This window comes from Cyprinus carpio, chromosome A16 (assembly GCF_018340385.1).
Source record: "Cyprinus carpio isolate SPL01 chromosome A16, ASM1834038v1, whole genome shotgun sequence".
Classification (NCBI taxonomy): Eukaryota; Metazoa; Chordata; class Actinopteri; order Cypriniformes; family Cyprinidae; genus Cyprinus; species Cyprinus carpio.
The window spans coordinates 15,524,928-15,541,531 of NC_056587.1; positions in this window are offsets into that span (position 1 = coordinate 15,524,928).

The following is a 16,604-nucleotide window of genomic DNA, read 5'->3' on the forward strand; positions in this document are numbered from 1 at the left end:
CAGTGCCATACTGTGACAGCCTTTATAAATCTTTTATCCCATTCTTAGGGAGTACTTCTGTGACACTTCACGATAAATTGACTTTGGGGAAGGAGTCATATAGTATCAGAGAATTTTACTGCAGAGTTGGGCAAATAATCCCCAAAAACTCCTGCAGCCCAAAAACAGTGAACGGAGTAGATCGATGGATTTATCTCACCCCAAACCTTTCTCTCTGTCACTGTTTTTCATTCCAGTGGACGTACTCAAAAACAGTCAGATAAATACTAGCCAATCCATCTGCTCCTGTTCACTTACACCGATTCGTTTGTCAAAACTTCCCAAAATTCAACAAATATAATGGAAAGATGTGCAATATGCCAGTTTCTGCCTCTTAAAGTGAAGATGCACTGAGAGTTTTGCTATTAAACTATACCACAATTTTAAATGCTGAAATATAGCTCTTATGAAATGCGTTAAAGGGGTCATAAATTGAAAAATCAACTTTTACTTGAGCTTTTGATATATAAGAGATTACTAAAAGACTATCTTGTATGTTTCAGAACTGAAAACGTCATTGTTACTGAAATAAAAGCTTTTATTGACACCAGGCCAAGTGAACTACAAACACCTAATTCTGCATACCTACCACAGATTAAACAAACTACACACAACAAAATAAACAAATAACTCAATAGCCCCTCAAACTGATTCGCTCATAACAGGGACATGTAGGGAAATAACGTAAGTGTCGCTAAACCGAATCGAGCAACCAAGCAATAAACAATAAACATGCTGTTAAAGATCACAAAATATTGTGCAGTGCCTGGTTGTGGAAGAACACAGTTGCTGCCTAACCTTCCTTGAACGCTTTGAGTTGAAAGAAAACAGTGAATCCTTGTGGCGCAGCTGACACAGAAGAGCCTAAGCTGCCGGCGTTCAGCTCATATACTCCAAAATGGCGCAATGGTGATACACCATTGTTTACAGCACAGGGAAACCACGTGAACTACATCTGTAGCTTGTGCCGATGCCGCCGCAGCCTCCTTCATCTCGCGGAGTTCCTGTTCGGTATACTCTGGTTCAAGCAAATATGGCTGACCAAAAAACTCATCTGCTCTTGCCTTATATTGAAATCCTCTGACATTTTTGCTTTCTCCTCTGTGCTTCTGCGTTTGTCACTCTCTCCCTGAAGCTTACGTTGTGTCTTCTGCTATGCCTATGTCATACGCTCGAATGCCTTGTTGTGAACACACCTGCCTGAGCGACCGGAAAATCAATATTTTTCTTACACTAATGCATCGTTTCACTTCAGAAGGCCTTTATTAACCCCTGGAGCCATGTGGAATGGTTTTATGATGGATGGATGCAGTTTTTTAGGCTTCAAAAACAGGGTCACCATTCATTGCCATTATACAGCTTAAAAGAGCCAGGATATTTTAAAATGTAATTGCTATTGTGTTTGTCTGAAAGAGGAATGTCAGATACGCCTAGGATGTGCTGAGGGTAAGTAAATCATGGGCAAATTTTCATTTTTGGTTGAACAATCCCTTTAATACCCAGGGTTCCTTTAAATGCTTTGACCAAATTGTTTACCATAATATATTGGGCACTATTCAGTGTATTTTGTTTTACACACTAAAGTGGAATACACAGAGTTTTGAGTCATTTAATTATTAATGTTTTTCTCTTTGATTGGTTTTAAGAACTGAAAGCCTTAATTTACCCACTTTCTTTTCTTTAAACCATTTTTTTAAATTATTATTTTTTAGGGTGTTTCCTAAGTTAAAAGTGCACTGAGTCACTCCAGCCTGCTCTCTCCAGGTATCTGGGGAAGAGAAGAGTTTAATTGCTACAACATGATTTATTTGACAGAGCCTGAGGCAGTTACAATGTCCTATCCTCCTCATTCAGCACTGCAGAAATGCCAACCTACGACAGCCTGCATGTAAAAGTGAAATAGCAGAGGAAAAACTCAAGGCTGAAAAAAAAATAGTTTAATTTTCAAAGGAAAATTTCTCTAAAAAAAAAAAAAAAAAAAAAAAAAAAATGACATTATTTACACATCCTTATGTTGTGTCAAACTCTACAACATACTCCAAATCTTGCAACCTTCTGCAAAATAATGTTTCAATAACTATATATACTCTAAAAAACACAAGCCTACTGTAGGACGACATATGTAATACGCACATTCAAAATTGAAACCAAATATGCCACATATGACACACACGTTTACTTATTATATCTAAACTAAACTATAATTTAATTTACACATGAAACAAAGCCTCCCATCATGAAAAAAACAGCATAACCCTTGCACAGCGACCAGGGCCAAACATTTGGCTTACCGTTGGAAGAGTTGCAGCCTCCTATAGCTTGTGTTAAAACTCACGAGCATATAATTCCACCCTTTCCTTCTGGAACTTAGTTGTCATTAACGAACATAAATTACATCAAAACTTAATTAACACCCAGAAAAATACTCTCTCAATCTTTGGATGCAGATAATGTGCACCAGTCGCAATTTCGCGGCGTCTCCAAACGACACAAAGCGTTTCTATCTTTTTTGAACATGTGTTTTGAACGATTCATTTGAGCGAATGATTCAATGATTCATTTAATGTTGCGTTCCTGAATGAACTTGAGAAAAGAATTTGATTCATTTTTGAACGAATCGAATTAGTGAATGACTCAGTAATTCGCTCTTTAAAGCGTTCATTTGTCGCCACCTTCGGGCGTCTCCATGTAACATACCGAAAGAATAATTTTCATATATACATATTATTATTCAAGAATTTCAGAAAGAACATAAAATTCTTCCAAACTACCTACAGATCCATTAAACATGTTTAACAGATATGCCTGTTGATTGTAATACTGTCTACTCTAATATGTCCTGTTAACTCAATGGGAGGGACTGACTGGGAAGCAGAAGATAAGGAAGGAATGGTGGAGTGACCTCTGTATGAGAGGCATTCACGGCCACATTATTTGAGATGTTGAGCATCATGATGATGAGGGCACATATGTAAACACCTCTCACGTATGGAAATGTTCTGAAGAGGAGAATGCTGAGAATGCCTCATCTCTTATAGCCAGTGACTCACGTGTTACTGAAAAGTAAAGCTATGCAAAATAGCTCTTATGACTGAGAATAAAGAATGATCCAGAGAGACTTGAGGCAGTTACTTGACTCTGACTCAACTCATGATTGCCATGGTGAAATGCTGGTTTTGATTCTGAAAAAAAAAAAAAAAAAGACTCTTGTTTCAAAACCTAGTTAGAGGTCTCACTGCCTACTCCCTACATATGTGATTTAGAACCTTATGAGTACTAATTTGGAAGGCTGTATACATAGGTATCAAATCAATGCCACACAAATACAGTACAAAGTCAATTTTAGGTCCAACTGGTTTCAGAAAAACAATAATAATTATCATAATATTAAATAAATAAATACATATGTATGATACATAATATCATTTATGTTTTTTAATGAATTAATTGCTTTTTATCTAATATAGTTGAATTACTATTTTATTACTATTTTGGGATGAAATACATTTATTTATTTATTTATTTTTAATATTAAACAAAATATTATTAGTTTATTAATTCTTTTTAATCTTGGATTTCTTTTTTCTCAGAGTTCTTTGCAATGCATTCTGAGATGCTTTCATTAAGTTTTGAATTATTATTCTTCATTATTATAATTTTAGTGATGATGATGTTTAAATAAATAAATAAATAACAATAATACAATATTTTTTTTAATATTGAACAAAATATTGTTTATTTTGTTTTTATTACTTTCTTGCCATCTTGTATTTATTTATTTTTCTCAGAGTTCTTCATAATGCATTCTGATATTGCTTTCATTCATTTTTTAACAATTATTTTTGTTCAACAAAATAAATAAATAAATAAAAAAAAAAAAAAAATAAAAAATAAATAATGATAATAATAATGATAATAATAATAATAATAATAATAATAATAATAATAATAATAATAATAATAATAATAATACAATGCTTTCTAATATTGAACAAAATATATATTTTTTTACTTTCTTGCATCTTGTATTTCTTTTCACTCAGAGTTCTTTGGAATGCATTCCAGGATTTTTAATGATACATGTGATACTGCCTTACAATATGGCTAAAAAATTAGGTATCTTAGAAGGTGGCATAGTTCAGTTGCCTTCCTTTTGAATAGACCATTGTGAGCACACCTATGATGCTCTACAATGCTGAAAAGTCTCTCTTTTCAGGTGGCCTGAATAAGAAATGATTTATCCTGCTAAGATGTTGCAGACGATTGATGTAATCAATACACCTCTTCATCGGTCTGGCTGGAGCTCTTCACAGAGAATTGAACTCTTCTGTGCGTTTTTTTTTCCTTCTTCAGCAATGGCATTTTTCTCTCACCTGTCATCTACAGTCTCTGATCAATTAGGTTGCACGCCTGTCAGCTGTGTTCACTTGCATTCATGTCTACAGATGTATACAATAAACCCATAGCAATAGTCTGACATGAAGACCTCATATATTTATGTTCAAGCCACACACAGTGCCACATGGAATGCTGGGACATATTTGTCATACTTTGTTTCAACCAGATCTGAATCCAGAAATCTGTGATTGCTGAAGATGACTACCACATTGCCTGGACCCTGTGTTCCCAATGGATGCTTTTCTTCTGGCACCATTCTACAGGTCCCAGTGAAATATTCTATGTCGTAAAAGGAGAGGTTAATCTCTGAGTAGTGCTGATAGGTCAATGGCACTCACAGACCCATTTGCATTTAACACTGAACGCCGTGACCTTATGTGATGTCTGAAAGGAAAAAGACTGTGGCCAGAAATACATTATCACTGAGTCTAAATAAGAGATTAAAAACAATTTTCCTTGATGGACTACGTTACGGAATTAAAATAAAATAAAATAATAAAAATAAAATGCTAATTATATTAACATTTATGTAATTATGCATTTAATAAATATATTATGATAATTATTATTTTGCACTACAACAAAAGTGCATTTCCTGAAGCAAATGGTCATAGTCCTAAACAAATTGGCCTTGGTCCTAAAATAGGCTTCATATATGAGGAAAATATAATATCTTTTATTATTAGTAGTAGTATTTTGGTGTGAAATATTGTTCTTGACAGATTTTTTGAGATTCACCAATTCACATCAACACAACATATATATAAAATTAATAAACTTTCTTGATCTTTTAATTTGTGCAGGATACAACCATAAAAAAAAAAACTAAAAATAAAATGCTAATTATATTACATTTAGTCATTTAGCAGACGCTTTTATCCAAAGCGACTTACAAATGAGGACAATGGAAGCAATAAAAAACAACAAAAGAGCAATGATATATAAGTGCTATAACAAGTCTCAGTTAGCCTAAACACAGTATACGTAGCAAGGGCTTTTAAATAATATAATAAATACAAAGAAAACAGATAGAATAGAAAAAGAATAGAGCAAGCTAGTGTTAGAGGTCTTTTTTTATAATTGTATAAAAATGTTAATGTATTTATTTATTTAATAATAATATATAATAATAATAATAATAATAATAATAATATAATAATAATAATATATATATATATATATATATATATATATATATATATATATATATATATATAATATATATATATATATATATATATATATGCGTTACAAAATATGTGCATTTTCTGAAACACATTAGAAAATAGGTAGTGTATGACGAGAATAACATTTTGTTAGATTTGGTATGATTCACACCTCACATCAACAGGCATTGAGATATGGTAAAATGTATCAACTTTCTTGATCTCTTACTTGGTGCAGGATAAACCCATAAAATAAAACAAAAAAAAACAAAAAAAAAAAACAAGGGAGCTGGGTCATTCATGAGATTTACTCTAAGTAAGGGGATTTCAAAGATTGACTATGTGTCCAACACACAGAATTTAGCTGGCAGTAATGCGTCCTCTTTGTTTGTGAGAGAGACTCTGTGTATTGAGCTGTAGAAACACTTTCCCCCTGCCATTTTCCCTCTGCATGGTTTCAACACTTTGTCGATATAATTATTCCATTTATTCAGCTCATTCTAGTGCGAGATCCCTCATCACCTGCTCTGAAAGAGAATCTCCTGTAGTAAGGACCTGAATTACAAAGCATTTCATTTTAAAGGCAAAGTCACTTTGACATAATGAAAAATAAATAAATAAATAAAAAAACCTGTTTATCCCCAGCTTACAAAGGTGCATGAAACATTCTGATGTGCAAATTTAGAAACTATGATAAACTGTCAGTTAAATCCATTAGGGCTCGATATGGTGATGCAATGTTATGCTGGCAAAATTCTTTCCATTACTAACACACTCTCAGAAATAAAGGTACAACAGCTGGCACGAGGGCGGTACCTTTTCAAAAAGGGTCCATTTTTGTACCTTAAAGGTACATATTAGTACTTAAAGTGTACATATTAGAACCTAATAGGTACAAAAGTGTACCTTTTGAAAAGGTACCACCCCGCCATATACCACCTGAACAACACATAACACACCTCACTCATGTTATATTTTGAAGAATATCCTGACATTTCTTTTCTATATATAATAAAAGTGAATGAAGATCTAGGCTGTTAAGGTCCATACTTATCATCTGAAGCCTCATGATCACTTTGTGTGATGAATAGATCAAATTTAAGTTGTTACTCTCTGAAAACTTTGTAATTGATTCAGTTTTATGTGAATTTTTCCTTTAAGGCTTCTGGCTGCCAAGCTAAAGGTTGCAGGTTCAAACCTTCATAAAGCTGAGAATTACTGAGATCCCAGCAGTGTGACTCTTTTGCCAAGCAGGTCTATTGTTTGGCTTTGAATAAAATATCAAATTATGTAAATGAATAATTTTTGCCTCAGCTATACAACTTGAGTGTATACAGTATGATCTATTCTTTGGATTTCTTGGGTAATTAGTAAGTTTCTCCACAAAAGTTAATGGAGACAATGTAATGCAAGGCATCAGTCTAAGGTTATTCTTGGAAATAACGTGATTTCCTGAACTATAGCCATCTGTTGAGTGGGAGGTGCCAATTAAACAGCCTTAATGACTGAGCTGTAGAAAACACCTAGCTGCAATGCCACTCACTAACACTAGCTTTACGCAAGAACATCTGTTCCACCCCCAGACTGTCATTCACCCTCAGAGTCAGCCCAAGACCTTCCTCTGATGAAGAGTGTCAACACATACTTAACTTTCAGCACCACTGTCAAAACACCATTTTAAGCCCACCAGAAAACTCTGAGAGTAAGGAAGAAGTAAAATGAACTAGTGGGAAGTGTTTTGCAGTTTTCAGTTGAGACTGAGAGGTTATGAAGATATATATATCGTATTTTCCACAATGATAATTTGCCAAAGTAATCAAAAAGTCTGATTTAGCATAAAAATGATTTATCCAAATAAACTGTATCACAAGAGTTAAAAAAATAATGCTATAATTCATTGCATAAAATAATACTAAATTATATAAAATCAATTATTCATCAATTGGACCTATTTAGTTCATTTTTAATAATATAATTGTATTTAATTCAGATAAAATATCATATAAATTATATATGAATTTCACATTTTAATAATTAACGATGTAATTAATTTTAACTGCATAAAAATACAATTATGTAATATGAATTATATATCAATTTAGCTTCTTTTATTAAGTCTAAATAAAAAAAGCTCTAATTTTACAAGATGCTCCTCTTATAGGGTTCTGTGGAAAATGAGGTGAAAAAGAGACAAAAAAAGAGGATGAAGGTGGAACAATAAAAATGTATTTCAGAGAACAACAAGTGAGCCATGACAATAAAACATTCCTACACTGCCTCAATTTATTCTAAATACAGGGTTAGTGCATCTCCCAGCCTAATATTTTCACTGAAAGGCTCACTATGTGAGATGGCGAGGAATCTGACAGAACACAATAAAAAATTGCTAGAAGGATGCAGCAATTGTATTTTATTTTTATTTTTGCCATGTTAGGGGAGACAATATTATAGCCACACTGTTGTAACATTGCTTTATGTCATTTTCCTGCAAGATTGCACTGTTTATAGCTCACATGTCTTTCGACCATTTAAAATGTAATTACAGTTGTGTGTTGTAATCTGACAAATGTCTTCATCTGACTCGGCAAGGATAAATCTCTTTAATGTGGTAATTTTATGCACGCCCAAAAGAGGAACATATCCAAACTAATTTGTTAAAGCCTTCTAGAATACAATTTTGTGAGGTGTCATTTTTGTATATTAAATGGTGTGCCATTTTTAGATATTAAAATACTTTCCCTTGGGTTTAATATCCAGAGACAAATCATTTCTATGTTGATTTGGCTAAAAAAAAAAAAAAAAAAAAAAAAAAAATTGGTGCAACAATCTGAGAACAATAGAGAACTGTTTGAAAACAGTAATTTTATAGCAGTATCATTTGGTGCTGCTCCACCTTTAAATACTCAAGAAATGATGATCCTTTCTTTAGATATCATAACATTATCAACAGCTTCCTTACCCTGAATTTACAATGCTTATTTGTTGAGATGAGAAGTGCCATAATGCATTTATTAAAATTAATGTTCATGCTACTAGCGATCATCTGTAATATCTGCACTTCAATTCCAGTCATTAGGATTTATTGCAGTCTGAAATTATTAAGCATTAAATACATAAAGTGTGTGCAAATGCAATTGACTTCCTGTCACTTGTGCTTTAAAAATGGGTGTATGGTGTTCTTGTTTCTAAAAAGTAGTAATTATGATGAAACAAGCTCACCTAACACTGCTTCTTGGATGCTAATACTCTTCAAGTAAAAATGCCCTCTCTACAGAATAACCCCCAAGACATGTTTGAAACTATAAATATAAATATTCTGTGAATACATAATTACTTCTGTGTGTATTTCTAGATTTGAGCATCTTTTCTGAGGAACATCAAATGGTTATTTTCCTTACATCTATGTATGTTGAATGTAAGCAGACTTTCAGGCGGCTGAATAATTGCCCTTTGGACAGGATATTGTGTTGTACAGGAAATGAAAAACTCAGAACACAAAATATGAAAAAATGTACCCTCAAAGATTACCTTTCAACCTTCATATTTTAAAACAACCTCCACGTCCGTTTCTAAAAGCAATAAGGACGACCTTTGTTCCTCATGTAAACAGACATTCACAGACATGCGCGCTGATTATTGGCCACATCTCTGCTCTGTTGACTAAAGGGGTGCGGTAATGGGATATCGTCGTGTCTTTATGAAGTCCCTTTTAAGTTGGCTCCCCTTTTCCAGGTAGAAATTGGGCTTTGACGGTAACAAAATGAACGGGGAATAAGCTGGCTCTGCTGCTCCTCATTACCGCCAGAGCCTTGCTGTGCTAGCCCGACCGCAGCCCTGTGACTCATTTCTACGGTGAATGAACGAACGCCACCGCTCCACTCTCCTTTATTAGCATGAAAGCTTTTCTGGCAGATCGCGTGCTCTGAAGAGCTCCCTTCGCAAAGGCATCCATTTGTAGCTTTAGTGACGGCATTATTCGAACACCTCGGGAAGGTAGAGACGTCATTATTAATAATTGACTGCTCATGCAGTGCATTTTATTTTGATTTTGTGGAGTTAGTGTAAGCTGATCAAGAATGTTGGCTTGGAAGGAGAGTGCCACTTGTGCTTCGTATATTGCAAATATTTAAATGCACACTGCATTTTCATAGAGTCCTGGGCATATTGTGAGAGTCTGAATGGTTCACTCAGGTTCGGATATGGCAAGGTAGCCTAATTTAAAGGCTAGATGTAAGATGTAAGCTGACCACAAAACACTAAACAACTGTGTTTGTGCATGAGGCAAGACCAATTGATAAATACATGCTACACAAAACAACAATATATTTAGATATAATATTGTTAGAATTTATTGTTATTTGCTTTGTTAAATTTATTTACTTTAATTTTATTTTTCCACGTACACAACATAACATGTATTGAGGGCAGGTTATCATTATTGAGTGAAAAGTGCATAGAATATTTCCACCTCTTTCATTCCTTAAATGAATGAAGACACTTTTCTTCTTACGTAAAATATAAACATTACAAAGTTTCATTTTCCTTTTTGGATGCTAATGTCTCAGCTACATATCTTCAAAAAGTGACTGATGTAATAATAACGTTATGCAAACTAAGTATTCTTGTTAATTTATTTTTAATAGCTTTTCCAATTATGAAAACAACAGTATCCATTAGAAGTTATTGCTGGTGTATGCTGGTGCAATTGGACTTCATGGTGAAATATTGTTTATTGTTGAAGTTTATGCTGAAGATGATTTTACCATCATTCCATCATTTTCTTTCTTTCTTTCTTTCTTTCTTTCTTTCTTTCTTTCTTTCTTTCTTTCTTTCTATCTTTCTTTTCTTTCTTTCTTTCTTTCTTTCTATAAGGGGTGGTCCCTCCAACCTTCTCTTCCCCTTCACTTTTTTTTTTTTTTTCTATTAGGGTCGTTTTCACTGTTTTTTTTTTTTTTCCCTAGGCTTGATTGTGTTTATGGGATGCAGTCTAACGTGTTAATGCTTCATTTAAAAAAAAAAAAAACGCATTATTTTTCACATGGTTTACCTTTATTCCACACCACTTTATTCCACACCACACCTAAGAAGTTCGTAAAAACGTAGCACTTGAAAATCATCGTAGATCTACGAGTGCTCTGGAGTAATCATAAAGCCCTAAGTGCATCGTAAGAAGACAGATTTATGCGGTCACCTGCAGGATTAAACCTTTAACTTTATTCAAGTGCTTTATTCATGTGATTATAGATACATTTGAATTTATAAATGAAATAATTAAAATGGGCAGAAAACTAAAAAATACAAATACACACTAAATTAAATGACTGAACAAAAAAAATGAATAAAATAATAATGTAGGAAACATGCTTCAAAGACTGGGAAAAATAGGGATAAACTTAAAAAATACAAATAAATAAATAAACTGTCAATGACTTACTGACGTGCAGCCATATTGGGCCTGGAAATAAAATGTCTACAAGTATACTTATAACTATTATATTATATTCGAGCTGTCTGGAACGCAGCATTAGGTTAACATTTCAATAAACGAGCGTGTAGCCTAAAATTACGAGCCATTCTATAAGGTGACATTTCAGCACTTGACAAACGGATAGCGACCCCTAAGTAGCACTTAAAGCACGGCTACGTGCGACTGTGTTAAGTGCATTTTTGGGAAACGCACGTGAAACAATAACGAACGATCATAAAATTACTCGTAGAAAACGCTCTTAAGCGCTAAGATCAATCGTTATCGGGAAACCCGGCCCTGGTTGATCCAATTTGCAAAATCGAAAGGTCATTCAACATTGATTCAACCATGGTACCTGATGTCGTTTCAGCGTTGAAATGCCGGCTGGGCAGGGTCACTATGTGAAACACTACACGATTTCCTTTGGCTAATGGAAGTGTTTAAGGGATTATATGCAACACCCTTAAGTCATTCCCTTATAGGTAAGGGGAAATCATGCCTTAAGTCTCATACTTAAGGGAACAACTTAAGGTCACTGTACTTGCTTGCAGCAGCTGCAATAATCTACAGCTTCAGCAATAACCAACAGCAGCAGCAATTCAGCAGCAGCAACAGCAGCAGTGTAGCAGATCTATTCTGCCAAGACCAAATACATTAACATTGTCATATCCATCATCATGCTAAAATTTTCAGAGGGTTGTCATGATTAAAATGATGTTATACAGCATCTTGATCAAGTCTTGACTAGCATTTCTCCTACACTCTTACCAGCACTCACACAGCACTTCTCACAGGCATTTTCCCCACCACATTCAAGCAGACTCGGGTAAACTCAAAAAACATACATTATACACTTCACTTGTAGGTAGCTACAGTCTCTCTCCTTCCATTCATAGCGAAAACACTTGAAAAAGTTGTTTTCAACCAGGTATCATTATTTCTTTCACAGAATAACCAACTGGACATTACCCAGCCAGGTTTCAAAAGTGGCCATTCCACTGAGACTGCATAACTGTCAGTCACTGAAGTCTTGCAGATTGCAAAAGCTGATTCCAAATAATCAGTTCTCATTCTGCTGGATCTATTTGGCACTTTTCACATTGTATATCATCAGATTCTACTGTCTACCCTCTCATCACTGGGCATCATTCCACTTCGCTGATTTGAATCCTAGCTCACAGGTAGCTCTTTCAGGGTGGCCTGGGGAGGGGAAGTATCTAAAGCACATCAACTGGTCCCTGGGGTTCTTCAGGGATCAGTTCTTGGACCCTTCCTCTTCTCCATACTACATCACTGGGATCCATCATACAGGCACATGGTTTCTCATACCATTGCTATGCTGATGACACACAGCTCTATGTTTCATTTCAAACAGATGATCCAACGGTAGCTGCACGGATCTCAGGCTGCCTGGCAGACATGGATAAAAGAACATCACCACAGCTCAACATGACAAAGACAGAGCTTCTCGTTTTCCCTGCCTCTCCGACTCAGGGATTACCCCATCAAGTTCAGTCAGAAATCTTGGTGTAATCTTTGATGATCAGCTGACTTTCAAAGACCATATTGCAAAAACTGCACGATCTTGCAGGTTTGCATTGCACAACATCAGAAAGATCAGGCCTAACTGGACTTCCATCCTAAGCAATCAAACCTCTTCAAACGATTCAAAATGCAGCAGCACGACAATCTTCAACAAGCCCAAAAGGGCCCACATCACACCTCTTTTTACCTCCCTGCACTGGCTACCAGCTGCAGCTCACATCAAGTTCAAGTCATTGATGCTTGCATATAGAACAGCCACAGGTTCAGTACCCTCCTACTTCCACTCACTCATACGAATCTACATCCCCTCCAGAAGCCTGAGATCTACAACTGAGCAATGCCTCGTGGTACCATCAGAGAGAGGCACAAAATAACTTTCCAGAACATTTTCATTCACAGTTTCTGGCTGGTGGAATGATCTTCCCACGCCCATCCGGAATGCTGAACCCCTGACAGTTTTAAAGCGACAGCTGAAAAAAACTGATCTCTTTCGTCAACATGTGACAGCATCCTAAAAAAACAAAACAAAACAACAACAAAAAAACTTTGCTTTCTCTTTCCTTACTCCCCCCTGTCTAGTACTTATCTGAACAATGTCTGAAACTTCCTCAATTCCTCAGTTCTCAATTGTATGTCACTTTAGATAAAAGCATCTACTAAATGAAAAAATTTTAATATATCATTTGACGTCAAAGTAATATCAAGATGCTCAAGGGAATGCTCTTTCAGAGAATCAGATCTTTGGAATAACATCACGTAAATTCAGCTACTTCTCACGAAATACATAAAAGTAAGTCACCATTGAACTAGGAGAAGAGTAGAGTGGACTTTATATTTACCTACACAACAAGTGTGAATGAATAAAACACGTTGTCAGATTTAATTGAAAGGATTATTATTGCCGCTTTCCTTAGACACCAGTGTATTAAGCAATTGTTTGTTATTGTGGTTTTAATTTTGTAATATACAATCCTTCACTTAGGCCTTTTGTGTCATGTGTCAAGTATGAATGAGCCTGTAGAGTTATGTACTGTACGAGTCTGTGTATCCCCATTTGTCAATGAGTGTGCATGAATGAATGTGAGTGTGTGTTTTCTGAGGAAGGTGTTAAAAATAGGGTAACATTAATCACTGACTGAAGCAGACACAGATCAGTTTGGATGGGCTGTGGCCGGGCGTCTCTGGCAGACCTCAGTGTCTGAGAGTGAGACTGACAGGCTTTAAATCAGGGCCTGTCTGTGGCTGTCACAGCAGATGGATTCGAGACAGATTTACCACCGGAGCGGACCAGGAGGCTGGAGGGAGGTCAGTAAGCACAGACAAAAATGCTGAGTGGGACAGAGCGAGAAATCCCAAGGGTGAAAATTTTAAAAATTGCTTTTGAAAGCTCTCATTTTACCTCTCATTGAAAAAGTTTAGAAAGGTTGGGAGCAGACTCTTAAAAAAACAAGAATCGATGAGCATGCAAAATCCCCTCTAACCTGTAAATGGATGTGTGATGCATTGCTGGCATCACAGGTTGAACATCTTTTATTTCCTCTTTAAACATGATTGTAGTACAATGTACAATGTACATTTATTGTAAATAAAACATATTACTGGAGTACATTTTACAAGAATATACTATTTTAAGTCTTTCACATTTTATGTCAAATTCAATGTTACTTGCCATTATTTGTTATTTGTATTTGTGAAAATTATTAGCAATTTCTGAGTGAAGTTGTTTCAAAATAAATTCTACACCATTTCTACTACCAGTCAAATGTTTGAGTAATAAAGAATTTTTAATGTTTTGGAAGAAGTCTCACCAAGACTGTAGTTATTAGAGTATTATTAATAAAGTAAAAACAGTAATACTGAGAAACATTATTACAGTTTAAAATAACTTTTTTTGATACATCACAATTTAAAGGGTTTGGGTAATTAAGATTTTAAAAAGAGAAATAATAAGTTCATATTATTACTTTTATTCAATACATTCGATTGATTAAAATATCAACTTCAGGAGAAAATGCTGAAAAGCTGCATATAGAGGAATATTAAGCTGCAAGTCAATTTTGATACCTTCAGACAGCACCTATCTATTTTTAATAATGCAATTAGATCAGGCTGGTATGCTCATTTCACTAAATTGGTCTCTGAGAACCAGAACACCCCAAGGGTGCTATTTTGGGCCACTGACAGGCTTCTAAACGCCTCTCTTAGAAGTCATCCTGACATAATCCCAGGCTTCAAATGTGATAAGTTGGCAGTGTTCCTTAGAAAAGTTTCAACAGTTAGGTTGGATATAAACAGAACATTTGGAAATAGTGCATTTGAGACTGTTATTGTATCATTTACCAGTGCAAGAATCTAATTTAGTAGTTTTTAATGTTGTTGATCCAGATGCATTGAAGAAAGTGATTTGGTTTGGGCCTTTGTATAGAAACTGCTCATCAGGTTCAAATCAAATACCAATTCTTATCTTAAAATGATACTTCTGTCTTTATTTTATTTTAGAAATGCTGCATGATGATGGTCACTTTTGGTTCCACAGTCTTGGACTTAAATTATTTATTTTTTTTAGAGTTTTTACAACATCAGTTAAATATTACACATTATACAGTACTGTTCAAAAGTTTAGGGTAATAATTAGGAATTATAAATGTTAATTATTAGACATAAACATATATTGTTAACTATTGGTTTATTTCAAGTCCCTTTTGGTGCTGTTATTGCAAAGATGCAATATAAAGTTGCATAGATTTATTGATGGAGCTGCGTCAGATGAACTAATAAGAATGACAGCAGTGAGTGCTTTCCAAATAATTTCGTCAATTTTACCTGATGAACCAACACATATGGAGCAAAATTGCATGGCTGGAATACTGAGAGTGGTGATTTAAATGTAACTGAATCCAGATTATATTTAATTAGGCTTCATCTGGCATGACTGAAAGCACATCCCTGGAACACACACATATGCCATGTAAAGCTTCAAAGAAGGTAATTTATCTGTTTAGATGTTATAATATGACTTAATGTTACTACTGTATAGGCTGACAAAGCTGGAAAAAAGCATTTTTTACAACAAAACAGCTAAAAGATTTACCAGCAAATTATAATTGTACTATCTATCTATCTATCTATCTATATGGAGCACCACCGAAGTATTTTCAAATAATGGCAAATCTCTCAGTTTGCGATACATGGTAAATACACAAAAGCAATGAGTGACAGATGGATGGGTTATAAGCTGTAGTCTATTATCTGACTTCCCAGAGGTGTTGCACTCCATGCTATTTAAAAATAAATTCAGACTTGCATTTAGTTTTTATACATGCAAGTTTAGTTTTTAATGTTGTTGGCCTATTGCATGTTTATGACAAAATGCAAGTTGTTATTATTATATTATTATATAAGTCATGCAAGTTGCCACCAGTTACTTCCAACTAAACAACCTGAAGCTTCATTACATATAGTGCAACTTATTTAATTAGATGGTGGAATCAAAACATTGCATAATGTTCTGCTCAAATCACAGGTCAATGCATAATTATCACAGCAGAACATGCTTTCTTATGTCCTTATGAAATAAACATCTAGCTGCTGGTTTTGTAACACGCTTCGTTAGCTCGGGGTGTTTAATTAGACTATCATGTTATCCAGTCAGCTGACGGTTTGTAGCACTTCTCACTGAACTTTCTAGCCACACAGGCATGGAGGTCCTAGCAAACACCTCATAAACATATGAAAGGTGTTTAGCAGTACTGTAACTGCTGCATTATGCAGGCTCCATGGGCTTGTTTATTGGTCTCAACAGCCCACAGCCTGAACTAGTCCTGATTACTGCGCTTCAGTATATGGGAATCTTTGAAAACAGATGTCCTCATGCATTAGTGAACCCATTATAAAAAATTAAAGCACAGCAATGAGACAAAGCCAGTGGGGTTATGTTCAGTTAATTATTACTTTGATATTCCTCTGCTGTTATTTCCCCCCTCAGCTGT